The following is a 27,534-nucleotide window of genomic DNA, read 5'->3' as shown; positions in this document are numbered from 1 at the left end:
TTTTCTTGGCTCTCATGAATGCTTTCTTTGTCACAGTTTGACAGCTTTAGTAAAAATCCTTGTGTAATAAGGTAGTTTTTGATATTTTGAGGCTTTTGTGGATCTTTAGTTCAAGTCTTCAGGTTACAAAACAATACCTTCTTCTAGATACATTTGCATTTAGAATAATAGTTCTAAAAATATCTTTTTTTTAAACCCTGAAGTTAAAACATGGAAAGGGGCAACTCAAGTGTATTTTTTAATTTGCTATTATATTATGATGACCAGGAAAATGTAACTGAGTCGCTCCTATTATATACATTGGTTTCTTTATGAATGTGTGCGGGGAGTTTTATCACTGGAGCACTTATCTGCTCTCACCGTATCACCCTGTGAGGGTAACTCTGCATGCCTGGTCTCCTAAACCACAGGACTTTGTCAGGAATAGATACACCAGCTAGGCTAAGATGCCTTATAATACATTAGAATGCAGAAAATACACAGAATGCACTCTCTATTTCTCTCAAAAAAAAAGTAAACAATTAAAAAATTAAAAGAAATATTGTTTATACTATTGAAAAGTAACTTACTGTTTTGGAAATCTTTTTTTTTTAATGTTTTATTTAGTTTTTTGATACAGAGAGAGACGGAGCACGAGAGGGGGAGGGGCAGAGAGAGAAGGAGACACAGAACCGGAAGCAGGCTCCAGGCTCAGCTGTCAGCACAGAGCCTGACGCGGGGCTCGAACCCACGAATGTGAGATCTGACCTGAGCCGAAGTCGGAGGCTTAACCGACTGAGCCACCCAGACGCCCCCTGTTTTGGAAATCTTTTAATAATTTCTGTCGATGGGGCACCTGGTGGCTCAGTCAGTTAAGCAGCCAACTCTTGATTTCCCTCAGGTGATTCCCCCTAAGGATTGTGGGATAGAGCTCCGAGTCAGACCCTGTGCTAAACATGGAGCCTGCTTAAGATTCTCTCTCTCTCTTTCTCTCTCTCTCTCTCTCTCTCTCTCACACACACACTCTCTGTCCCTCCCCTGCTCATTCTCTCTCTCTCTCTAAAATAAAATAAAAATTTTTTCTATTGAGATATAACATCACGGTAGAATAAGCCACTCCATTTTTTCATACACTGAAGCTATTTAAATTTCACTCTCAACCTTTGCAGAATGGCTCATTTCAGAGTACTTCAGAGACCTTAGGCTTCCTTTAGGAATTCTACCTATGTATCAGTAAATTGTTCTTATTTTCCATCTAAATTATTTAGCCAAATTTATGACTATTTCTCTGAGACAGTGAAGTAAAACACTTCTAATATTCTACTTGAGATGCGATCTGTAATGTGTACTCTCATACCCTGTTAGTGGAGGTATAAATTGGCAAATGCCTAAGGTCAATTTGAAAACAACTACCAAATTTGAAATATGTATGACACATTAATCTTATGATTAAAATAATTTTTAAAGAAGTAGTTTTTCCCATTTTATCCTTCAGGGTGAATGGGTACAGGGTCTTTGGCTTCAAGGACCTCATACTTCAAGGGTGAAGGAGAAAAGAATGATAACGTGTGCTCTTTACTTACATGGGGCATATTTTTAAATTTTGGGGTGTATTTTACATTTAAATATGAATTATCATTCACAATTATAACCCACACAGAAAGTGTGAGCAATCTACAAAATGTTGAAATTGGCTTAACCCTACATTTTTGAAATTGAAAATAATTGTGATTAAATGTAAATAAACCCTCAAACTAAGAATAAATGAGTTGTTATACTATTCACAATACTTCTTTTCAAATTATTTGGGTTTTTTTTAATGTTATTTATTTTGGAAAAGAGAAGGGTGAACGTGCAAGCAAGGGAAGGGCAGAGACAGAGACAGAAACAGAGAACGAGACAGAGAGAACCCCAGGCAGTCTGCACTGTCAGCGCAGAGCCCAGCCCCAGGCTCTGTCTCATGAAGTGTGAGACCATGAGCTGAGCCAAAATCAAAAGTCAGACTCGTATCCAGCCGAGCCACACAGGACCCCTAATGCTATTTATTTCTTTAAAGTTTTATTAACTTAAGTAATCTCTACAACTGATATGGGGCTCAGACTCACAACCCTGAGATCAAGAGCCACACTTTCCTCAGACTGAGTCAGCGAGACATCCTTACCTTGTTTTTTTTGAACGGATAATACATGTATATGATACAAAATTCAAGTGTTACAAAAGGACATACAGAAAAGTGTCTGTCTCACCCTGGATCCATAGTTCCTCTCCCTGGAGGCAACCACTGTTGGCAGTTCTTTGGTAGTTTTTCAAGATATATTTTGTGAATATATGGATATATTTCTTTCTCTCTTTTTTCTGGCACAAAGAGTTCATCTTATATGCTATTCTGCATGTGTCTTAAGAATTAATTCTCAGTGGTTTTAGTGGCTCAATTCTTCATCTAATCGTCTATTAATGGACATTTAGGTTGGTTCTGATCTTGTACAATTACAAACAACCTAGCAGTCTATAACCTTGTGCATTGCCATTTCTTTATGTGTCAATATACATCTGTAAGAAAGAATTTCTGGAGGTGAAACTGTTGGGTTAAAGGATATGTGTAACTATAATTTTCAATAAATATTTCCCATTACTCTCCCTGGAGACTGTACTGAATTACATTCCTACCAGAAATGTGCTTCTTTCCACACCCTAGACAATGCAATGTGTGATAGCATTTTTATTTTTGACAATATGATAGGTTTGAAAAAATGGTATACCCTTGTAGTTTTGCAGCTTCCTAATTATGAGGGAGGTTGAACATCACTTCATGTGTTTAAGAACCATATTTACTTTCAAGATTCATTACATAAAGAGTAGTCAAAATTTCCTTCTAAATTTGATTATATATTCCTCCCTCAGTGGAAAAAAAAACCCTCCCATTAGGTTGTAACTTTATATTGTCTACCATTTAACTAACTTACTAAATAAATAAATAATAAGTCACTATGACATCTTAGAATATAAAAGCAGGATTTTTCTACCTTTTCTGGAAGAATTCAAAAGTTTATGTTTGGATTTCTACCAAACGTGGAAATTTTCACTAAGATTATCTATTAGTAACATTGGAGATCCCCACAATATAAAAATTTTAATTGTTTTTTATAATTCAGTGCCAAAACGCAAAAAATATATGCCTTAATGAAAAAAGTATTTTCCTTTAAAACAATAGCTGCCATATTATTCAGTAATGAAAAAGCCAAACTCCTAAGACTAAGAAAATCTTTCCTAATGAAAGCTTATCTTTAGCAACTTTCTTATATGATTATTGATAAGTAATATAAATACAGGATAAAAAAAATTAAGATTTTATTTCTAAAGGGCACCTGGGTGGCTCAGTTGGTTAAATGACCAACTTCAGCTCAGCTCATGACCTCAGGGTCGTGAGTTTGAGTCCCGCATTGGGCTCCCTGCTGTCAGCACAGAGCCCATTTTGGATTCTCTGTTCCCCTCTCTCTCTTCCCCTCCTTCCACCTCTCTCTCCCCCTCAAAAATAAACATTAAAGAAAAAATATTTTATTTTTAAGTAATCCCTACACCCAACATGGGGCTCAAATTCACAAGCCTAAGATCAAGAGTCACATGCTCTACCAACTGAGCCAGCCCGGCACCCCAAATACAGTACAAATTTTAATGCAGACTTCATAAATAGCATTTTTACATTGTTGCTAGTGTTCTGTAAATAAATATCATAATGTAAATAAATGTAAATAAATATTGTAAATGGATACCAATTGTTCCTCTATGTTCTGTGTCATTTCCATCATTGCTGTAAAAGTGAATTTCACTAAATAAAACCTAGCACTTGAAATGTGTCAAAAATCTTAAGATTTTTCCAGTTTGTATTGATCATATGGAAATTAGCATCTTAGAGTTCTAGGTAGAAAATACACTTTTAAATATCGTTATTTTGGAAAATTAGTCTGTCTTCTCCCTATCCCCGCCTTCTCCACCCCATCAGCCTCACCCAGAGAAATAACTCTCTCAAGTTATAGATCGGGGATGCCTGTTAATCAGTCTGGCTGGTCACTGGAGTGAAAGATGTCACAGCCAAACCTGTTGCCCTGTATAGTGACACAGAATTCTAGAATTGAAAGGGAGCCAGATCAAGGAGTCATTTAATCCAGACCTCTCTCTTCCTGCAAGGCTCTGCCTGAAATGTCTAAGACAGATGGTTTGTCCTTAAAATTCACCAGGGACAGAGATTCCACAATATTACTCTGGAGCCTTTTCTAATGTTTAATCACTATTTCTTTCAAGTCAGTTTAAGGTCTTTTCCACTAGTTTTTCCTCCGCAGACATGGAAAACAGTTGGTCAACGACCTCTATATAATCACCTTTTCCATATGAGAAGACACTTACCAAGGTGCCCTTCAGCCTTGTTTTTAAATTATATAAGTTATTTTCTATCCATCTTTAATATCAATACTTTGTCTCATTAATCATTTGGATTACTTTTCATTAAACTCTTTTCATTTGTTCTATATCACTCCTAACTTAGTGTTATAGTTAGCTCCTTAATTGTAATGTGCTTTTATAAATATTAGCTATTGTAGGACAAGGTAACTACCCTTTTATTTATTCACTAAGTAAGTACTTATTGAGTATTTTTTGCCAGCAAGAAAAAGATAGGCAAATCTCTTGCTCTCTTATAATATGTATTCTAATAAGAGAAACCAGGAGTAATTTAAAATGGTTCTATAATATAACACTTTGATAAATATAAAGTCTCCTCTAGGGGCGCCTGGGTGGCTCAGTCGGTTGAGAGTCTGGCTTCAGCTCAGGTCATGATCTCACAGTTCGTGGGTTCGAGCCCCGCATTGGGCTCTGTGCTGACAGCTCAGAGCCTGGAGCCTGCTTCGGATTCTGTATCTCCCTCTCTCTCTGACCCTCCCCTGCTCACGCTGTCTCTCTCTGTCTCTCAAAAATAAATTTAAAAAAATTTTTTTAAAGAATAAACTCTCCTCTGGTAATTAGAAAAAGGTCAGACTGCTGTGTTAGAGACCCAACAAAAGCCAAGTCGTTTGAAGAAGAGGTTTACTTCTTACCTAACAGTCCAGTGTGACTGCTTGGAACCATCAACACCTTCTGCTCTGTGAGGTCATGCAGAGACCGCAGTCCTTCTATCATGTTGCTTCATCAGACCTTAGGTCACTGTCATTATCTTTATAGCATAAGCTGAGTCACTCTGAGTTCCAGCCAGCAGGGAGGAAAAGCACAATATGGGTGGAGCTGTCCTAGGCCCAGAAGAGGCACACATCACTTACACTCTGTTCATTGAACAGAACATAGCTGCAGGGCCACACGTGACAAAGAAGCCCGGGAAATGTAGCCTAATGTACCTTGTATGTATCCTTCCAGGTACCCAGGAAGAAGAAGAGAATCGATTTTAGGGGACCAGATAGGATGTTGCAAACACTATAAAAATTTCTTCCCAATATCTTCAGATCCCTTTTTACCTCTTTATGTGTTTCTGCTTCGAACAGCAAACAACAGGCTGTTTTTTGGAAGATGCCCCCGGGAAACTGGATCTCACGGTGCCAACACTGGAAGTGCCTAAGAATTTACTTCCCCGCACCCTGCTTCCCCCAAGGCTGCAAGTATGAAGGATTTGCTCCCTTCCCCTCCCATCAGGACAGTTCTGAGGCATGGCTTCATTCCAGAGCTCCCGTGCAGGCAAGAGGAAGCCACTCTCTATGGGAGTTGGCCTGACACTCATTCTTGCTTGGCTATCTTCCCTTTCCTGCCCTGCTTTCCACACCCCCTTACTTATTTCCCCCCAGGAGTACTTTCTTAATAAATCACTTGCATATGAATTCTCATCTGAGGACCTGCTTCTAGGAAACCTGATATAAAACACAAGGTAAAGGATTAAAGGTGCTGGATGATTTTTAGTAGCTTCACACATAAGATTAAAAGGAGTGTTTGGACAAGTATGAATGATTTACATCGTGCCTACCGCTACTACTATGGAAAAACAAACTAAAATCATATTTTTCTCTTTTGTTCACATTCATATACATAAATTTAGCTTTTGTGATGGGGATATCTACAACCTGTTCAAAAACTGAATGCATTTGGGGACACCTGGGTGGTTCAGTCTGTTAAGCGACCCACTCTTGATTTTGGCTCAGGTCATGACCTCACATTTGGTACGATCAAGTCCCACTTGGGGCTCTGTTGACAGCGTGGAGCCTGCTTGGGATTCTCTCTCTCTCTCTCTCTCTCTCTCTCTCTCTCTCTCTCTGCCCCTCTCCTGCCTGCCCCCTTTTAAAATAATCTTTAAAAAAGTGGATGCTTTTGTACCTTAACTCTATATTACCAAAGTAAGTTTCATGAGAGCAATCTTCTAATTGGCTCTTTGAACATAAAGGGAATACATTTAAGTGAATAGAGGGAACGGGCAGCAAATGTGCCCAGCGATACTCAGCCCTGGGTAACCCAGCAGAAACTTTGAGCATTTCAGAATCCAGGATGGTATGGGTTCTGAGTTAACTGAAACACTGAAGAGTGACATCTTTCTGAGGGCTAAATATATCACAAATAACTGTTTTGGACAAGCATCCTGGAGGAATTGGAGAGAGGACTTTAGAAGGGACAATTGGCAGGGCACCGGGGTGGCTCAGCTGGTTAGGTGTCTGACTTCAACTCAGATCATGGTCTCATGGTTCATGGGTTTGAGCCCTGCATCGGTACAGAGACCATTTTGGGTCCTTTATCCCCCTCTCTCTCTGCTCCCTCTTCTCTCTCTCTCTCTCAAAAAATAAACAAATAAATATTAAAAAATACTTTTGAAGTATGTAAATATTAGACGTATTTGTGTATTGCAAATTACTGCCTTTTGTATAAAATTTAATTGACTCAGAATTCTTTAAAAATAGGTTTCTAATTTAAAGTATCACCGTTGATAAATACAAAAACAGGAAATGTATATGCTACTTCAAGCAAAATCAACTTACATTGACATTACCATTCTATAAATTTTACCCTACAGGAATCCTGCAGACTTCTCTCAGACACCTTTGTGGCTCTGATCAGTTACAATTGTAAATTCATTTTTGTGCTTATTTGATCAATGTCTGTCTCTGACTCTGAACTATAGATCTCTGAGGGCAGTTTTGGATTACCTTTATATTCTCAGCATCAAATACAATGCTACATAATAGGCACTCAAAAAATTTTGACTGAAAAATTTAATGAACATATTAATACAGAATAATTTATATTACATTTCAAGTAATAGCATCTTTACCATTTAAAGTGCATGGTGCAAGCATTATTATTTATTACTCTGTAAATTAAAGCAAATAGATAATACAAATGATTTTTATCCACAGAAACAAATTACATCCAGTAGAATGCAATCGATTTTTGCTCTATGTATAGATCAGATTTTGCATCTCTTTGTAAACATATTTTAGCTTTCCATATTGCCCACATGTATGTACTTTTTTGAATTCTCCTTATGACATTCTACTGGTTTCCTCACTAATTAATGCAATAAATAAAATATTTGATATCTAAAATGAACATTTTAGGGGCGCCTGGGTGGCTCAGTCAGTTAAGCGTCCGACTTCGGCTCAGGTCATGATCGTACAGCTCATGAGTTCAAAGCCCGCATCCGGCTCTGTGCTGACAGCTCAGAGCCTGGAACCTCCTTCCAATTCTGTGTGTGAGTGTGTGTCTCTCTGCCCTTCTCCCACTCGTGATCTCTCTCTCAAAAATAAATAAAAACATAAAACAAAATAAGATAAACTGAACATTTTAGATTTGTATGAGTCATGGTTTTACCTTCTTTTAAAAATATCCTTTAGACAGATACCGTATGTTTTCACTCCTAGGTCTAACAGGAGAAACCTAACGGGACCATGGGGAAGGGAAGAGGGGAAAAGGAGTTAGGGAGAGGGAGGGAGGCAAATCATGGGAGACTCTTGAATACTGAAAACAAACTGAGGGCTGAAGGGGAAGGGGTAAGGGGAAGTAGGGTGATGGCCATGGAGGAGGGTACTTGGGAAGCGCACTGGGTGTTATATGGAAACCAACTTGACAATAAACTATAAATTTTAAAAAATACATCCTTTAACATCTTAATAATACCTTAAAAACATCTTTAATAACGCCGATGGTTCACCCTATCTACACAAAAATATATTGAGAATAAACTACACGAAGAGCACTGTGCTAGGCTGAGCCTACTAGACAAGCGCAGGAACTGAATATCTTCATAACACTTCTTTAAAAAATTTACTAATCACAGCACCTGGATGGCTCAATTGGTTAAGCATCTGACCTGGGCTTTGATCATGATCCCACGGTTCATGAGTTCTAGCCCCATGTTGGGCTCTGTGTGGCAGCTCAGAGCCTGAAGCCTGCTTTGGATTCTGTGTGTGTGTGTCTCTCTCTCTGCCCCTCCCCTGCTTGCTCTATCTTTCTCAAAAATAAATAAACATTAAAAAAAAAAAAGAATTTACTAGTCAAGCTGCAAAGAGCTTAGTAAAAGGAATACTCATACTTATTTTGCTTTTTATCATTATTATTCGTTCATGTAACCACAAAGTACTAGCAAATCCAGTTTCCTAGGATTTGCATGTTAAGGAAATATTTTACACAGACGATCCATATGAATTTTTCAAATGGTTCTGGTTTTCAGTTAAATTCATTCTTCTCTGTTTCTTTTGTTGTTGTTATGTTGCTCTATTTTATGTATTTTTCATAACAGAAAAAAATACTCAAAATTGGAAAAAGAGATAGTTCAAGCCTTGGAATGTCAGCCGCATACATGTTTCAAAGAGTGCAAAAGGTTGTATTTCAGGAGGGTACTAAAATTACATATGATTTTTTTTTTCAAACAAATGCCAAGAACTGTATCTGCTAATAAGTTTTGCCCAGCTTGGAAACCAAGCTCAGCCATGTAGTATGAGAATGCCAGATATACGACAATAAATATTTTTGGCATAGTTTCAAAGCTACATAATGCCAGACATAGGCATGTAAAAGTAATGGCAAGAACTACAAAGATTATAAAAGAAATAAAGTCACAGTTCGTAATTCATATGATTATGTTCGATAGCAGGCTTAGACAGCTTTTCACATAATAAGATCCACATGTAAAAGCATCAGCTTATTTTACTCAGAAAAAGATAACAAATATTAAAATGGCTTTTAAAAGTAAAATTTTGTTGAGAGCTTGTAAATGTATTTTTGCAAGCGAAAGGAGAGTAGCTTAAATTGGTTCTTTTGTTTGTTTCTATTTAGATACCCAACCTCTGCTTCCTTTTTGTCACATTAAGTAAAAAAAAAAAAAAAAAAAGAAAAGAAAAAATGCAGTCTCAAAGACTGAGCCATCATTTAAATATTGTCACTATAATAAGTACATTAAAACTAGAATTTAGGGAAAACGCCATTCCCCTAAAATTAAATTGTCCATTGCATTTAGAGAAAAGATAAAGGAAATACAGTTGTCAGATGTCGAACCTTGATTTGACTACTGGGTACAGATTACTGGGATCAGAGCCCAAGTGACTAAACTATTCCAAAGCAATCCCACTGCATCCTGCATCGCAAGATGAAAAATATCTAAGGCTGGTTTTTAAGTGCAGATATCCTAGCAACCTTTGGGCGCTATTCGGGATATTTTAGCAAAAGTACTCAGAGAAATCAAACTAAATTGAGTTTGTGGTGAGTCTGATTTCCAGAAGTAAAAGAAGCACACTTTTGTGTTTTCCTTCTGTTTAATTTATAGATTCTAAGTGGTCAGCCCTCAGGGTGGGCTAATGAAAAGCAAGACCAAGGGGAAACGCTAGTGAAAGAAGGATGGAAGAAACTATAGAATCTGAGATAAACTGTCAGTCCCTTAGGCAAGATAAGCCAGAACACCCGAGTGCGGAGAGCGACTGGCTCGGGTTTCAGGTCTCAGTCACAGCAGCACGGCAAATTGAAGTTTACTTTCTAAAAAGGAATTTCATCAGGATAGAAGATAATAATTTAGTAGGTGAACCAAAAATAGTCATGCTTTAAGATGTTATATTAAATGCATTCGAATACGTTTGTTAGTACTGCAGATCTGTATTGTGCTGAATTTGAATTTTGTTGTGTAAAATGTAGAACGTGCTGTTGCTTCTTTTCATCACAGTGAAGATGTATAAAGTAGGGTAGGTTATGCAGCCTCTCTTACCTGTCCACGAAAATGAAAAAAATAATCTTCTACAAACACACATTTCCCTTAGTTCCAAGTTTTGCATGAAATGTTTAAATACCTCTCTGACAACGTGGTGTTTATGTCAAATACCTGTGTAAGGTGTTGGTGGTGATCTACAATTCCACTTACATGTGGGTGAAAATGTTTGTTTCAAAAAGACACTTTCAGATTGAGTTCTATCTCCATTTACACATGGATCCCTTTAATGGATGTTGAGAGTTTTGATTTAGAACTTTTAATAGGCTCGTTTACATTTTGCAAATCTCTACCTTTGAAATAAAAATGCATCTGCAGACAATTAAGACCAGCAGCCAAGTATAAAAGGGTGGAGAACTTTTAATGGGTGTTTATAGATTGGAAGCACCGACCCCCTTTTAAATGAAAGAGGCCTAAGAAGAAATAGTAAGTGTTAAGGATAACCATGAAATTCATTTAACCCCCCAAGCAGAAGGTTTGTTATCAAAGAATTGGCAGGATTCTACACCTTCCAACTTAAGGTTCTTAGCTTAAGTACTTAGCAAAAGTACTCAGAAAAGAAATATCTTATTTAGAAGTGTCTGGATTATAATATCTTAGCTGCTTTAAGGTCAAAACACAAGCCCACAGGAAGACCAACAGTAAGGTATGTGATATAAAAACAAATATTTCCATAAAATCTTTGCCCTAGCAAAAAGAGAAATTCTTAGTAGGTTCAAGGTGGGAATTTAGGGAATAGTATTTTTTTACAGGAAATACTGGTTAGGCGTTTTATATAGGGGGTTCTGCATTTGTGAAAGGATAATTTGCTCTAAAATATGTGGGCAACCAGCCTAAATTCTCTAATTGAGTAGTTTGCTCATAACCCCAGGCCATTAGGTGAATGTAAACTGTTACAGGCTTAGTAAGAAAATAGTCCCATTAGGATTTTTGTATTTGTATGTGGTTGTGGGTTAGAGTAACTGTTTCCAAAATCATGGATTAATGAAAGGCTCTTTTTTCTGAGTTTGCAAATACCAGCTTTGAAATGTTCAAACTCAAATTAAGGCAAAGATTTCTTTCTTGCATAGTTGTTTTGGTTTGGTGTTTTTTTTTTTTTTTACAGTTAAAAACATTTTATAAGATCAAGTCGCAGCTATAAGTTCCATTGTTAGTTATCTAAGGAAAATTAGAGATACTTAACTGACCGGTTGTTAATAAAGGAACAGCCATATATTATCTTTGATACTGCCATTGAAATACATTGCTTATGTCCTAAAATTCCCCTCCTTGGTCACTGCCAAGAAACTTGACACACAGAAAATGGGTATGACTTCTTGAAAACAAGGACTGGTGCAGAAATTCAAGAAATGTGTACATATGTTTCATTTGGTGCTTATCCTTCTTATAAGCTCATGTTTTTGTGACGGAGAAAGAAAGTTTATGTGGTGCTTCTTGCATCCAATCTTGGGCTCCTCTCTCTTAGTGAATCTCTTCAACTAAAGTCTATTTTCTTTTCTGTTCCCCAGTCCCATTGTTGTGTTCTCATCCCACTGCTTCATACAGAGCGTAGAATCCTTGTATAGACCAGAGCAGGGCAAGGAAGGACCCAAAATAGACTATGTAATATTGCCTCAAATCAATACCTATAAATGCAGAAGAAATTCAGTCAGAGGAGGGAAATACCTGACCAAAGAGATCAGATAAATTTAATGGACATATTCAAAATTAAGATAATTCGTGTGTCTTTTGCATGTCTCCGTATCCCTGCTGAAAGTGGCGCCAGAACTAATAAGTTGTGAGGACGAGTATTAACTCAAATCTTCTTTTAGAAACTGAGTTACACAAGAACTCTTCTTAGCAATTAAAGAGAAAACAAAATCACAGTTAGAGCCCAGCACCAATCTCTTAACACCCCCGGGGGCAGTGCTTGGCGTTTTCACAGGTTGTTTAACTTTTTACTCAGTCAGGTTTCCTTTTTTCCATTTTAAAATTTCCTATTTCAAAACATACCAGTATAGCAATACCATAAATATAACCTAAAAATTTTAGTTAAAAAATCAGAATAACGTGACATGGAAGGAAATGTCTTTTTAAAAAAATTTTAAAGATACTAAAGCAAAATTGTTCTGAAATGACTTGTGAGAAATGAGATATTAAACTCACAGACATAGGAGTATATGAAAAAAAAGGGATTTTAAGAGAGCCTTGCTCTACTGTGAAGGTAGGTTGAAATTCCATACCTTAAAAGGATGTACTAAAGATTTCCAGAATAGTTCGATAGCTTTGAATAGCTTTCTTAAAAACTTTCTATAAGATATAACAAAGAGATTGTATTTATTATCTTCTTTGGATTGAGATTGAAGCTATAATACTTGAATAATAAATTTTAGGCAAGTTGAGAGGTGAGCTTTGCTAACAGGACTGATGATAAAAGAAATACAAATTGATCCTGGTAACAACCTAATGGAGAAAAAGGCTTTATCTTCAAAATTCTTCCTTTAATTTCTCACTGTCTAAAATAATAATACTATAGAGAGGAAAGATAGTGATTCATCAGATTCTTTCACATACTTTTTTAAAAAGATTATATATTTTTAGGTATTAATCTCTACTTAAATGTTGGGGATCGAACTTAGAATCCCCAGATCAAGAGTTGCACCTTCTACCCACTGAGCCACCCAGGCACCCCTCACATACCACTTTACCAATATTCTTAATACCAGCATAACTATGAATTGTGTTAAAAGCAAAATTAAAATAGGTGTTTTTGTGAAGAACATTCCCACTTGAAGTGACCAAAAGACACAGTAAAATGTCAATGATAGCTGAGACATAACGGAGAAAAATAAAACTCCGTAAATATACACATAAAATGTGAAGCTATACACATAAAATGTGAAATGCTTCAAGAGGATCCTAGATAATCCCTCATAAGAGATAGAGATAGAATTTTTAAATATATAGGTGGACATTTTAAATAAATGTCCCATCTCTTTTAGTTCCATCTGCTACGTACAATAGCTTTAATAACCAAATAAATTTTAAATAAATGAGAAAGAAAGAAGAAAAGCAAGCCCGTTGTGACAAAACATCTATTCTATGAGAAAGAAAATATTCCATCTAAATATTTGCTCTCTCCGGTTTACTAAAATATGGTTGAAATTAGGTTTCTGCTAGATAACTGTTGAAGCTGGATGAGAGGATTTCATTGTGGTATGTGTTCGACAGTTTTCATAATAAGCATTTTAAAAATGAAGGCATGGACTCTACGTTTTAGAGATTAGATAAGTTAACGTTTGCAGAATTCATATTTAGTAATCAACACTTGGAGATCATTGTGGAATCTCTTCCCTGGGAAAGATTTCCTGGGGGAAGAAATAACAACGTGGCATGTGCTGTCTAGTGACAGGGAGTGAGAAGGCAGAATGAGGCAGAGAAAGGGGAGTGAGGAGGGAGGGAAAGGCAGCATTTTAAGTGTGGTGGCTATTTTAACATTACAAGACTTTGTTCTTCTGATGTTTCACCACCTCATTAACCTGTGTGTCATTCTGAAGTATTTTGCCATGCTCTGATGATTAGAGACTCACTCGCTAACAACACAACATTCTAAACGCGAGCTCTTTCCCTGCAGTCGTGGTGAATTAATTTTCAATTAGTTTTCATTAATGAACTTCATTTTTATGAGTCTAATTGCTGTCCTGGCTTCGAGAAACTCAGCAAGCGCTTTGAGGGGGTGGGGGTGAGGCAGCTATGGAGTCAGGAACACCCTGGGCCCTTTTCATAAGACCTTACTGTAATCATTGTCCAAAACAAACAAGCAAATGTCTAAATTATAAATCAAACATGTACCAAGAGAACCCATGAATCTTTTCAGGGGTCTTCAGAGGTAAGTTTTATTGCTAGCTGCAGCTGGTGTTTACCTTGTACCCCAAAACCAGGCTCAAGAAGGGTAAACAGCAGACATAAGTAGAAAAAAGGCTCTGGGTGCACCATTCTTTCTATGCCTTAGGTACCGTGCATGGAAAAGGTTTATCCAGATTGTCCAGATTCAAATATTATGAGTCCATAACAGTTGGCAAATAGTTACAAATAAATTTAATACAGAAAGACAAACAACAAAGTAAAACCAATGTTCTTGGATTGCTAATGAAGGACTAGTAGCCTGGGTAACATGCCCCTAAACCAAAATCCCAGCTGCTTCTCAGGAAAAGCCTGATACTCTTGTGCCAAAAGACAATAAGGTTTCTATGCTTTTTTCATTTTCATTTTAAAAACCTGTAACTGAGAGCCATGAGATACTCACCACCCACCGCCTAAGACTTTGCCTTTATAAATTTAATGAACATTTTTCTTCCTTGTGATTTTCCCATGAAAAAAGGAAGTTTGTTGAAAGCCTAATCTTTTGGTGTGAACTTTTGAAGAGGCACATATTTTAAAGTACACTATGATTTTAGAATTATAAAAAGGTATTTCATTCCATCTTGTTACTCTGACTCAAAAATAAAGCTCAGGGCACCTGCCTGGCTCAGTCGGTGGAGCATGCAACTCTTGGTCTTCAGGATGTGAGTTCGAACCCCAGATGGGGTGTAGACATTACTTAAAAATAAAATTTTTATAATTAAGTAAACAAATAAGGCAAACTTATTTCTTAGTTAATGGTGTTAATTCTTCCCTTCACAAAGAAATGATTATTTCAACTTTCTTTCAGTAGGTATTTATTGAGTACTGATTTCTTTGTAATACTGGGATCTGCAAAATCCTATCTAAAAAAGCAAAACAAAAACAAAAAACTAGTAGAGGGGGGTCCTGTTCTGGTGAAATTATAAAGTAGTTGAATGATGGAAGAGGAATTCATGAAACTATAGAATAGTGATAAAACAGCAGATAAGTACAAAACAGTTTAGTAGAAATTATAAGGGGACCTGCCCAGGGTGTGTAAAATAAAGCAAATTATGATGGCCATAAGCCTTAGCTGGTGTTTTATTGTCTTTATTTACTTTCTTCATCAGAAGCAGCTTCTCTGCATTGCTGAACAGTTATCATGAAAACAAACTCAGATTTCAATTCTTTTTAAATGAGTGATAGCTTCTAGATGGAAGCATTTCCTGACATTCAATTCTTTGCCCCCAGAAAGGCATAAAAATAAAATTGGTGATCTTCCGTGATGATATAAAGACAATGACTTCCACAAAAACCAGCAGAAGCTAGAAATGTAAAATACTTTATTATGTAAGTCAAGTTTAAAGATCTGGAACATCACGATACAAATTAGAATCCAATCTGTAAAACAGAAAAAGAATGAGAGATAATAAAACTGAATTCGTCATGTACAGGAACAAAACTAACCCTCAAAAGAAGTAGGTGGCCCATTAGTTAATATGATGAATTACGGACAATTTGTCAAAGCATTTAGAAATGTTTAATCTTTAATAAATGTATGTGTTTTTAACAAAATATTTCCTAACTAACTGGTTATGAATTTAAGGTCTGGAGTCTGATGATAGTGTAGGAGAAAGAGGTCAGATTTCAGAGTCAGACAGACTCGAGTAAATCCCATTTCTGATGTTTATGAACAGACTCCTAGGCAAGTTTCTTAACTTCTCTAAGCCTCAGTTTCATCATTGGTAAAGTACAAAAAATAATAATGCCTACATTAGAAGGATTTTGGTGAGGTTTAATTGGGATAACTCATATAAAAGGTTTTGCACATGATAAGCACCCAATAAAAGTGAACTATTGCTATGATATATACTCAAGTAAACATTTGGAAGGAAGAAAGGCTCTAGGAGGATAGGGAGGTACCTTAAAAAGTATCCCAGCGGGGTATATAAAATCTTTTTATTAAAAACCACTAAAAATTTTTGGATATATACCAAATGAGAATAATGTGGCTGCCATTACTCAGGCTACCGGGTGGTCAATTCAAAGCACTGATGACATGTTATCAGTTTCCAAATATCAACTTCTGGCACAAAAATCAAGTATTTAGTACTATTTTCCCTTCATAATTCCACAGAAACACCAGATTATTGGGTTCTAGCTTTTGTCCTAAACTCTTCTGAGTTAAAATCAACAATAATATATACATGTCCTGTGTCTTCCCATGAATCAAACATAAGTGGATATATGTGGTCTTATTAGGTCAGTTGGAAAATAAAGTCCCCTGAAGTCATGCACCTGTTTTCTACATGTTCTGATGTGGGAAATGTCAACTCCCTTACAAGAACCACTGTGAAACTAGACTCTTGAGTCCATTTTTCTAAACTCCACATAATAAGGAGTTTTCTTACATGATACGGGTTTTTCCAAAACATTGAAGGACTTTTTCAGGATTCTCTAAACTTAATCATAATGATTTTATAAGGTAGATGATTTTTATGACTCTAATATGTTTTTAGACTTAACCACACTATAATAGCTGCAAGTCAAATAGTATTACCATAAAAAGGCAAGGAGAGAAAATTGAGCAAAATTATAATTCTGACTCTGCAAGATACTTTCAAAAATAAGCCATCTTACCTGTGGTAAAATAATAGAACGTTATTGCCCCCATTTTACTCTTGTAAAATGTTAATTACTTTGTTTTCATTTTTTTAGAATAGCAAAGTTTCCAAACATAGTTTCCAAAGTTTTAAAGTTCAAAAGGATATGTTCCCCTCACTGATCTCCCAATTAAACTTGGTTCTTAAATTGGAGGATCCATGCAGTTGTGCAGAATATAAATGTAATTTTATATTGATCTTACCTAATACATAAATGATAGATGATAGAATTTACATCTGCCTTAATAATATAGTGTACATTATTGTTATATGCTGTATTTTATAATATTAGTTAAGGCAGTATATTAAATCAGAAGTAAATTAACAAATAGAACAGAGGTACTGCAAGTCTTTTGTGTGACTTTTAGTTTTGAAGAAAATATTTAGCATGAAAGTCTGTTGTACTGTAAAAAGACCATTAAGAAAAGTTGTGAAAAACCCTTTCACTTGAGGTGCTATTTATATAAAGTCAAAGGAGAATTGCAGTGCATCCTGTAAGTTCCTATCTAGCCGGACCCAAATAACTAGAATTCTTCGTAGTCATAGGCAGTGATTATTCATGTTGCTATAGAGGGCCCTGTGCCTCTGGAAGACGCAAGTGCCTTCGAAAGCAGAAAGCAATACAATCGTTTGACTTAGTCTTGATATTAAAGTCATCTTACTATATTCTATTTCCTTGAAATGTATGCCCCAGAACTAAGAGTTTTATACGTGTAGCAATTGTTTTGTTACCCAGAATATTAAATTAATCATAATACATACTTATTATCCTTAAATTCTTTAAAAAGAGGAGTTTCTTTTAAGTTTAACACGGATATAAGAGGACTCATGGCGAGAAGGAAAGCTGATCTTTACCTCTACAGCGTTACGAATAAGATGTGTGTTCTTTGTTCCCATTCTTGACTGCATTATTATTAATATTGCCTTAGAGTAGACTGAGCAATTTTATCCTTTTGTTGTTTTTCCTAAAAATAACAACAATATATTATCAAACATTCAGATGTTTCTTAGTAGATTTTGATTCCAAAAGCACAAATATCTTAAATGCCTAAGATGTATTTCAAATGATTAAAGTGCAGCTCTTCAGATATTTTCTACAAGGAAAAATACTTTAAGTAAATGCAAGTAATTGTGCTGAGAGATCATAAAGGTACATTGAACATTTATGGTACTCAGTTTTATAAGTTAAAAATTTAATACTATTTACCGGAGGGGGGTTTTACATAATTTCTTCAGAGCTAGTTACGTCCGTTTTTTTACATCCATTTTAATAATTATGCATTGTACATGGATTGAATAACCACCTTAAAGTGTGTCTTCCCGAATCTAATTTAGAAGGTGAATTATTAACACAGAAAACTGTTTTTAGAGGTTTCTACTGAAAAATTTAAAAATGTTTTATGTGCGCTTTGCTTTGCATTTTAAAATGTTTCGAGCACACTATATTATTCCATGATTATTAACTGCTAAACGCTTTTATATTTATATCCATCAACATTAAAACATTTCTGTTTCTACAGACAGGAACCAAAGGAAGCAAGGAAATGCACGATTAAACCAGAAAGATACTGTGCCATCTAATACTCAGACACCACAGGGTATGGTAAGAGGGCCATTAAAACAGCATTCTGTTGTGTTACAATGACATATGGTAGGCTTCCAAAATTAACAGAGTATTTTGCTGCCTACTGGCTTGTATCACAGGCTTAATAGTCTGGGGGGAGGGGTGCAGTGGCAGGAGGGCAGAGAGGTGTTGGGGTTTTTTTGGGCAGAAGGGGCACTTAAAATGTCTTCTGTGTTTTGATAAGTACTTTTGAGAGTTCACAAAGCATTTATCTCTCTTAGATATGTGATTCTGGTTAAGAAAACACTCAGAAATCTCATTTCTTTTGCTTCGGGGTTTTTTTTTCTCAGTGCTCTCCTTTGCTCTGTGCCAACCCACTCCTACTTGTTGACTCGGATAGACTCTCTGTTCTCCTCCTCTCAGCCAAACTGCATTTTCTAAAAGATTTTTTTTTAACATATAGGGGAAGATCTAAACCTGTTTGGTTATGATATCAGTCGCTCCCGCCTTATCTACTGGGCTGTGAGTTCCCCTTGACCTTTCACATGTGAGGCAGCGTCTCCAATTTTGTTTAAGACACACAGGGTTAGCTCTGCCTCGGCACGCCCCCGACACCCACAATGCAGCTAGAGAGTCACTCTCACTTAACTTCAGCTCTATAAAGTATTCAGTTTATGCCCTTGAACGTGTTCACTATATAAATCAGATTTCAATATGTCTCCAAAATACGGAATGCATTTCTAAACCGTAGAGAAGAACATAGAATCTCATCTCAAACTTCACATAGTCAGGTCACTATGTGGCACTGGCTGTTTTCAAAATGAAATGAAGGTGTTTAGAGTCATATAAACTCAACCTCAATGTCCACGGATACACTTTCTAAATATTAATTAGGATACTCCATGGCTTTTATAAACTCTGGTGGGGCCTCCTCTAGACCTCCAACCACCACCATCTGGGTCTAAAGCATCTCTTGGCCATTTGTTCTACCAAATATCAGATTTCTTTTTGAGGGTGTTATATTTAGATTTCTGAAAGAGATGGCAGTAATACATAGCTCTAGGCCCCTGACTTACCCCCAAGGGGGTCAAAGGGCAGTATCTACTTTTGAGGTCAATTACTCTGTCTCTTTTCTTTAGAAGGAACTTAGTTATGCAATCTTCAAGACACAAAAGGTAAAAGAGTTCTCCTGCACCCAGAATTGCTGACACCACACATCAGAAATTCCAGCCCTGCTGAATTTCTTCTTCACATGGTGTAACACGACAAAGTACAGACACAAGTTCACAGGGCAAAGGATCGCTGGAGCGTTGTTAGTTGCCTTTTGTTGACTTTCTACTTATGGAGCCATAGCATGTTTAAGAACACTGTCACAGCATTTAAGTGGCCTGGGTTCAAATTTCACACATTTCTAGCTGTATGTCTTGTGGCAAGTTAATTAAGCTTAACTTTCTCCTCTATAGAGTTAATAACAGCATCTACTTCAAAGAGCTTGAAGCACCACAATGCAAGTAAAGTGCCGAGCACATGGTGAGCACCATGTTAGTATTGGCTATTACTACTTCATCCATTCATTTAACAAACACTGAATACCTACTGCAAAGCATTTTATGGATGAAGAAGTGGGGCACAAAAATAGTGGGGAGTTATCCAAAGTTATTGTTTAAATAACAGTGGGACACAGATGTTCTAATGTCAGTTTTTATTTCACCAGGCTAAGCTGGCTCTCTTAATGGCGTATTAAAAACCCGGCCTTGATTTGGGAACCAGCCAGGAGCCTCTCTGAAAATGAAACATTTTAATGAAAAGATCATTTCTTGTTTTGGTATATGGGCATAATGATTTCAAACATGTCTATAAAGTTTTGATAAGCAGAACAAAAGAAGACTGAAATATAAAGATGACCCACTAAAAAGTGCCAACAGATCCTTACACCGTGCAAAAATCCATCTCATGCTTTACCTGTGTCTTCTGCAATCTAGAAAATATGTCTTGTTGTAAAGTAAGGACCAAAGATTTTTATTTCTTTAATTGTAAGTATTGTCTTTATTTCTTCATATAATGAAATTCTTATAACTTTTAATCAGTATTATTTATAATACAGAAAATAATAAGGACAAACAATGGGTGAAAGACAGAAGACAGTGTCCTTTGAATCAATGATTTATTTTCCCAAATGAATGCTTACCCTCAGAGACTGCCTAATAAAGTGAAGTTATTACACTAAATAGATTAGCCCACATCCACCCTGCCAAATGCTAATTTTAGATTCCCAATGGAACAAATATTGCTTAAATCTTTCATTTCCATATCAGTAGTACTGAATTGAAAATTTCAGGCTCTGTAAATTCAAATAACTTAAGACTGGATAAGAGACTATGAAATTAAATTGAATATAAAGTTCTTCACATATTCTAGTAGGAACCAAAACATAGGATACTTTGGTTGTTTCTGCACAACAATGCAAAAATATGTTTATTTTTAAAAGTAATAAAATCAGAGGCACCTGGCTGGCTCTGTCAGTAGAGCATGCAACTCTTGATTTGGGGATTGTAAGTTCGATTCCCATGTTGGGTGTAGAGATTACTTACAAATAAAATCTTTTTTTTAAAGTCATAAAATTAATAACCAGTTAGTATGGTCACTAAAACACTTCAGAGCCAATCCATCAATGAAACAATGAATTTTTTTCCCACCAAAAGTACAGAAAGTAATTACATTAAGGCTGTCCAAATAATTTGACTAAATTTAATTAATGCTCTATAGATAGATTTTTGGAACATCTTTAACCAGAATGCTCAGGTTTGAGATAGAGTAGACCTACCTTTCATGACATAAATATTTCAATGTGTTAAACTTGATTCTTCTTAAATCCTTCTAATTGAAAGCTGTGCCCAAATTAATATGAAAATAAATTTTGAAACAGCCAAGTGTCAACATGTATATTTTGAATGACAGTAGTTCTACTGGTTTATAATCATTTCTTTAGCCCATATAAAAACCTATTTATAGCTTCGGTTCCATGATTGTGCATTTCTGATGCAGATAATTTATTATAAGAAAAGCAAGACTGTCCTGGTCTGTGTAAGTGCATTTAAATTTTGCTCCACTGTGAGATATAACCTTGATAATATAAAAAAGTGGGAATGGGGGGCGCCTGGGTGGCTCAGTCGGTTAAACCTCCGGCTTCGGCTCAGGTCAGATCTCACGTTTGTGGGTTTAAGCCCCGCGTCAGGCTCTGTGCTGATAGCTAGCTCAGAGCCTGGAGCCTGCTTCCGGTTCTGTGTCTCCTCTCTCTGCCCCACCTCCTCTCGTGATCTGTCTCTCTCTGTATTAAGAATAAATAAAACATTAAAAAATTATTTTTAAAAAAGTGGGAATGAATATTTTTACAAATGACAAGACTTTTTACTCAAAACTAGCATTTGACAGTGCTATTTACAATAACAGTGAGTCTTTTAATCCATGTACTTCGTGGAGTACCTAATCTGTTGTGCAAGGTACTTATCAGTTTTGGGTCACATTGTAACACAGCTCTGAGCTTAGTACTCACTTTTATGTTTCCTCTCCCCTGGCATGATAGTAATGTTGAAACTGATCAAAGTGAGATTTCTCCTTATTGAATAGAAGTTGAGACTACTAAAAGCATCCTGTTATAGGCAAAGAAGATTCTTGGCAGAGAAAATAGCCTACATGAAAACCTTAATGCATGAAAGAATGTGATACAATATTAGATACTTCTTGTTTCCAACATAGATCTTTTCCTTTGCCCCCTAAGGACACAAATCTATGCTTATACTCTCTTCTCTCTGCCTCTAGGACATTTCCCACCTACAATCTGCATATCAAATTCTACTCGTCCTTCAAAGTTGTATTTAAGTGCCTCCTTCTCCACAAAATCTTCTCTAACCATTTTTTACCCATAATGATACCCTTTCTCCTTACTGATGCTAGCTAATTTGTTTCTAATATCAATTTCAGCATCTGCTGTATAGCTCAACCTCCCCCTCCAACCTGTTCTCCACTGCACTTTTGCACCTGCTTGCCTTTGCCCAGCATATTTCATATTCCCTTCACCTGGAATGAACTGTCTCGTACACAACCTATGGAAATGCCACATGGCCTTCAGACATCTACAATGCCACCTCTCTAGGAAAGCTTTCTCTAACCACCTCGTAGGACATGAGCATTATCTGTTTCCACAACTAGATTGTCCTTCTTTGAAGACAGAGACCATCTTTTATTCGACTTTGAGTTCTGAATGCCTTACTACAACAGAGTAGACACTAGAGACAAATTTTTATTGAATGAATTAGTGAATGAATGAATGGATGGATGGATGAATAGATGGAAAGATTTCTCTAAAATATATTTGTATGTATGGAAGTTCTTTAAAAAAGGAACCATATCTAATTGTTAATCCTCTAAATACATAGAATACATATGCACATTGCAAAAACTAAATATAAATATTTATTGAATAGAATTTAAAACTATCAGAAGTATGGAATTTAAGCAAATCTGATGCTTTTCTTGCTTGCTTTGCTTTGTTTTGTTTAACTGGAAGCTATAGAATGTCATGTAGCCACATTTCCTTTAAGGCCAGCAGTTAGGCACATTCTTTACTTATGACATAAATCATCAGAGCCATTACTAAAGTCAGTGATGTACAAGGATAGGGAGCTAATAGAACCGAGAAGTGTTGTTCAGGTGACTAAGCACTGAATTTTGGTGCATTGCATTTCACTAGCAATAGCTTCAGATGTAAATACCGGACTAAGAGACCTAAAGACCAATGTTTACTTCCTTCTACAAAATGCTCTTTTGAATTGGCCAATAGACTTTTTACAATGACAATGTCTTTCAGCAGATCAAACTGACACATGATAGCTTTGTCATTTTCTTTAAAGTAAGTACCTCAAATCTTCAAGTTAGGTTAAGATTTTTGGCACCACCCTGCAGTATTTGATGGGAATAGAATTTTTACAGATTTTGTGAATGACAATTTGACATTATCTATCAAAGTGTAAAATACGCATAATCTTTGACCCCACTGAATCTTTTAGGACTCCATCCCAAATAAAAAAAGCTCACACTAGACCACAAAGAAATACTTTTAAATTTTTGAAAATTTCCATAATATACTGTTATTTATTTTTAAGATTTTGTTTTTAAGTAATCTCTGTACCCAACATGGAGCCCAAACTTGCAACCCTGATATCAAGAGTTGCATGCTCTACTGACTAAACCAGTCAGGCACCCCACAAAGAGTTTTTTTCTTAAATTTTTTTAATGTTTTTTATTTATTTTTGAGAGACAGAGAGAGACAGTGCGAGCAGGGGAGGGTCAGAGAGAGAGGGAGACTCAGAATCTGAAACAGGCTCCAGGCTCTGAGCTAGCTGTCAGCACAGAGCCTGATGCGGGGCTCAAACCCACGAACTGTGAGATCATGACCTGAGCCAAAGTCAGATGCTTAACTGACTGAGCCACCCAGGTCCCCCAAAGAGTTTTTAAAATACAGGTATACCTCATGTTATTATGCTTTACTTCTTTGCCCTTTGCAAATATTGCATTTTTTTACAAATTGAAGGTTTGTGGCAACTCTGCATCCAGCAAGTCTACTGGAGCCATTTTTCCAATAGCTGTTGCTCACTTTGTGTCTCTGTGTCACATTTTGATAATTCTAGCAATATTTCAAACTCTTTCATTATTGTCATATTTATTATGGTGATCTATGATCAGGGATCCTTGATGTCACTACTGCAATTTTTTAGCTTTTTTAATTTTTTTAATGTTTATTTATTATCAAGAGATAGAGAGAGATAGAACATGAGCAAGGAAGGGGCAGAGAGAGAGGAAGACACAGAATCCGAAGCAGGCTCCAGGCTTTGAACTGCCAGCACAGAGCCTGACACAGGGCTTGAACCTACGAACTATGAGTCATGACCTGAGCCAAAGTCAGATGCTTAACTGACTGAGCCACCCAGATGCCCCTACTGTTACAATTGTTTTGAGGTGCCACAAACCACACCCATACAAGGCAGCAAACCAAATCAATAAATGTTTGGTGTATTTGACTGCTCCACTGACCAACCATCCCCCACTCTCTCCCCCTCTCCTCAAGCCTTCCTATTCCCTAAGACACAACAATATTGAAATTAGACCAGTTAATAACCCTAAGTGTTTAAATGAAAGGACAAGCTATACATCTCTCCCTTTAAATCAAAAGCTAGAGGGGCGCCTGGGTGACTCAATCAGTTGAGTATCAGGCTCTTGATTTAGGCTCAAAGTCATGATCTCACGGTTTGTGAGTTTGAGCCCTATGTTGGGCTCCGTGCTGACACTGTGGAGCCTGCTTGGGATTCTGTCTCTCCCTCTTGCTTTCTGCCTCTCCCCCACTTGCATGCTGGCTCTCTCTTTCTCAAAATAAATAAATAAACTTAAATAAATAAATAGCTGGAAATGATTAAGCATAGTAGGAAGGCATGACAAAAGCTGACCTAGTCTGAAAGCTAAGCCTCTTGTGCCAGCTAGCCAATCTGTGGATGCAAAGGAAAAGTTTTTAAAGGAAGTTAAAAGTGCACAGTGAATACACAATTGATCAAGTGAAACAGCCTTATTGCTGGTATAGAGAAGGTTTTAGTGCTCTGGAAAAAAGATCAAACCAGCCATGATATTCCCTTAAGCCAAAGCCCAATCCAGAGCAAAGCCCTTTTCCGTGAAGGCTGTGAGAGTTGAGGAAGCAGCAGAAGAAAAGCTGGAAGCTAGCAGAGGCGGGTTCTTGAGGTTTAAGGAAAGAAGCTGTCTCTGGAACATAAAAGTACCAGGTGAAGCCACGAGTGCTGATGTGGAAGCTACAGCAAGTGATCCAGAAGATGGAGCTAAGATCATGAATGAAGGTGGCTATACTAAACAAGAGATTCCCAATGTAGATGAAACAGCCTTAGATAGGAAGAAAATGCCATCTCAGACTTTCATAGCTAAAGAGGAGAAGTCAAGGCCTGGCTTCAAAGCCTCAAAGGATAGGCCGACTCTTCATTAAGGGCTAATGTAGCTGGTGACTTGAAGTTAAAGCCAGTGCTCATTGGCCATTCCAAAAATCCTAGAGTCCTCAAGAATTATGCCTCTGGATGACATCACATCTGTTTACAACATGGTTTACTATTTTCAGCCCACTTTTGAGACCCAGTGCTCAGAAAAAAGGATTCCCTTCACAATATGACTGCACATGGGCAATGTACCTGGTCACCCAAGAGCTCTTATGGAAATGTACAATGAGATTAATGTTGTTTCCATGCCTGCTAACACAGCATCCATTCTGCAGCCCAGGGATCAAGGAATAATTTTAATGTTCAAGTCTTATTATTTAAGATATACATTTCACAGGTTACAGCTGCCATAGGTAGTGAGTCCTCTGATGCATCTGGGCAAAGTAAATTCAAAACCTTCTGGATAGGATTTATCATTCTAGATGCCATTAAGAACATTTGTGATTCATGGGAAGAGGTCAAAAGATCAAGATTAACAGGAGTTTGGAAGAAGGAATTCCAGCCTTCATGAATGACTTTGAAGGATTCAAGACTTCAGTTGGAGGAAGTAGCTGCAGATGTGGTAGAAATAACAAGAAAACTAGTATTAGAAGTGGAGCCTGTGGGGACCTGACTTGCTCAGTTGGTAGAACATGCAGCATTGATCTTGCAGTTAGTTATAAGTTCAAGCCCCATGTTGGGGGTAGAGATTACTTAAAAACAAAATATTTTTTATTATGTTTTTAATGTTTTTATTTATTTTGAGAGCGAGATAGTGTGAGCAGTGGGGGATGGGGGGCAGGGCGGTAAGAGAGAGGGAGACACAGAATCTGAAGCAGGCTCCAGGCTCTGAGCTAGCTGTCAGCACAGAACCTGATGCCGGGCTCGAACCGTGAGATCATGGCCTGAGCTGAAGCCGGACGCTCAACCGACTGAGCCACCCAGGTGCCCCAAAAACAGAATCTTAAAAAAGAAAAACAAGTAGAGCCTAAAGATGTGACTCAATTTTTGCAATCCCATGATGAAACTTAAACAGATGAGGAGTTGCCTTTTTGGATGAGCAAAGAAAGTGGTTTCTTGATGTGAAATCTACTCCTGTGAAGATGCTATAAAGATGGTTGAAATGACAACAGAGGATTTAGAATTTTATACAAACTTAATTGATAAAGCAGCAGCAGAAGGGTTTAAGAAGATTGACTCAAATTTTGAAAGAAATTCTACTGCAGGCAAAATGCTATCAAACAGCCTCACAAGCTACAAAGAAATCATTTACAAAAGAAGTCAATTAGTAGAGTAAACTTCATTGGTTTCTCTAAGATCGTGCCACAGTCACCCCAACCTTCAGCAACCAGCATCCTGATCACTCAGCAGCCATCAACATTGAGACAAGACCCTCCGCCACCAGCAAAAAGATTACAATTCACTAGAAGTTCAAATGATAGTAATTTTTAGCAATAAGATATTTTTAATTAAGGCATGTACATTATGTTTTAGACATAATGCTATTTCATAGTTACTAGACTACAGTATAGTGTAAGAAATATGAGTTTTACATGCATTAGGAAACAAAAAAATTCATTTGACTCACTTTATTGCAATGTTCCCTCTGTGGCAAAAATCTGGAACTGAGCCTGCAGTATCACTGCGATATGTCTCTATTACCTAGAGTTCCACTTGTTTTTTTCTTAGGATTCTTAAAGTCCTTTTTTAAAGGGTTTGTTTATTTTTTAATATAATTTATTGTCAAATTGGTTTCCATACAACACCTAGAGTTTATTTAGTTTTAAGTTTATTTTGAGAGAGGGAGAGAGAGAGAGAGAGAAAGGGAGAGAGAGAGAGAGAGAGAGAGAGAGAGAGAGAGTGTGTGTGTGTGTGTGTGTGTGTGTGTGTGTGTGTGGAGTGGGAGAGAAGCAGAGAGAGAGGGAGAGAGAATCCCAAGCAGGCTCCATGCCATCAGCGTGGAGCAGGACACAGGGCTTGATCACATGAACTGTGAGATCATGACCTGTGCTGAAACCAAGAGTCAGACACTTAACCAAATGAGCCCTGCAAGCACCCCAAAGTTTTATGTAGTTTTTAAATTTTTTAATGTTTATTTGTTACTGATAGAGAGAGAGTGGGGGGACAGAGAAAGAGAGAGGGAGACAGAGGATCTGAAGTGAGCTCTGTCCTGACAACAGCAAGCCCTATGTGAGGCTCAAACTCATGAACCAAGAGATCACGACC

At 36.9% G+C, this 27,534-nt stretch overlaps 1 pseudogene; it reads left to right on the top strand.

Annotated features, from left to right (window-relative positions):
- The first annotated feature begins 5,240 nt into the window (after positions 1 to 5,240).
- LOC115286999 lies at positions 5,241 to 26,760 on the top strand (annotated as a pseudogene).
- Positions 26,761 to 27,534: the final 774 nt, after the last annotated feature.

Source organism: Suricata suricatta, chromosome 3 (assembly GCF_006229205.1).
Source record: "Suricata suricatta isolate VVHF042 chromosome 3, meerkat_22Aug2017_6uvM2_HiC, whole genome shotgun sequence".
Taxonomy (NCBI): domain Eukaryota; kingdom Metazoa; phylum Chordata; class Mammalia; order Carnivora; family Herpestidae; genus Suricata; species Suricata suricatta.
Note: the sequence above shows the minus strand (reverse complement) of the source record. Positions and strands in the feature narration are given on the sequence as shown.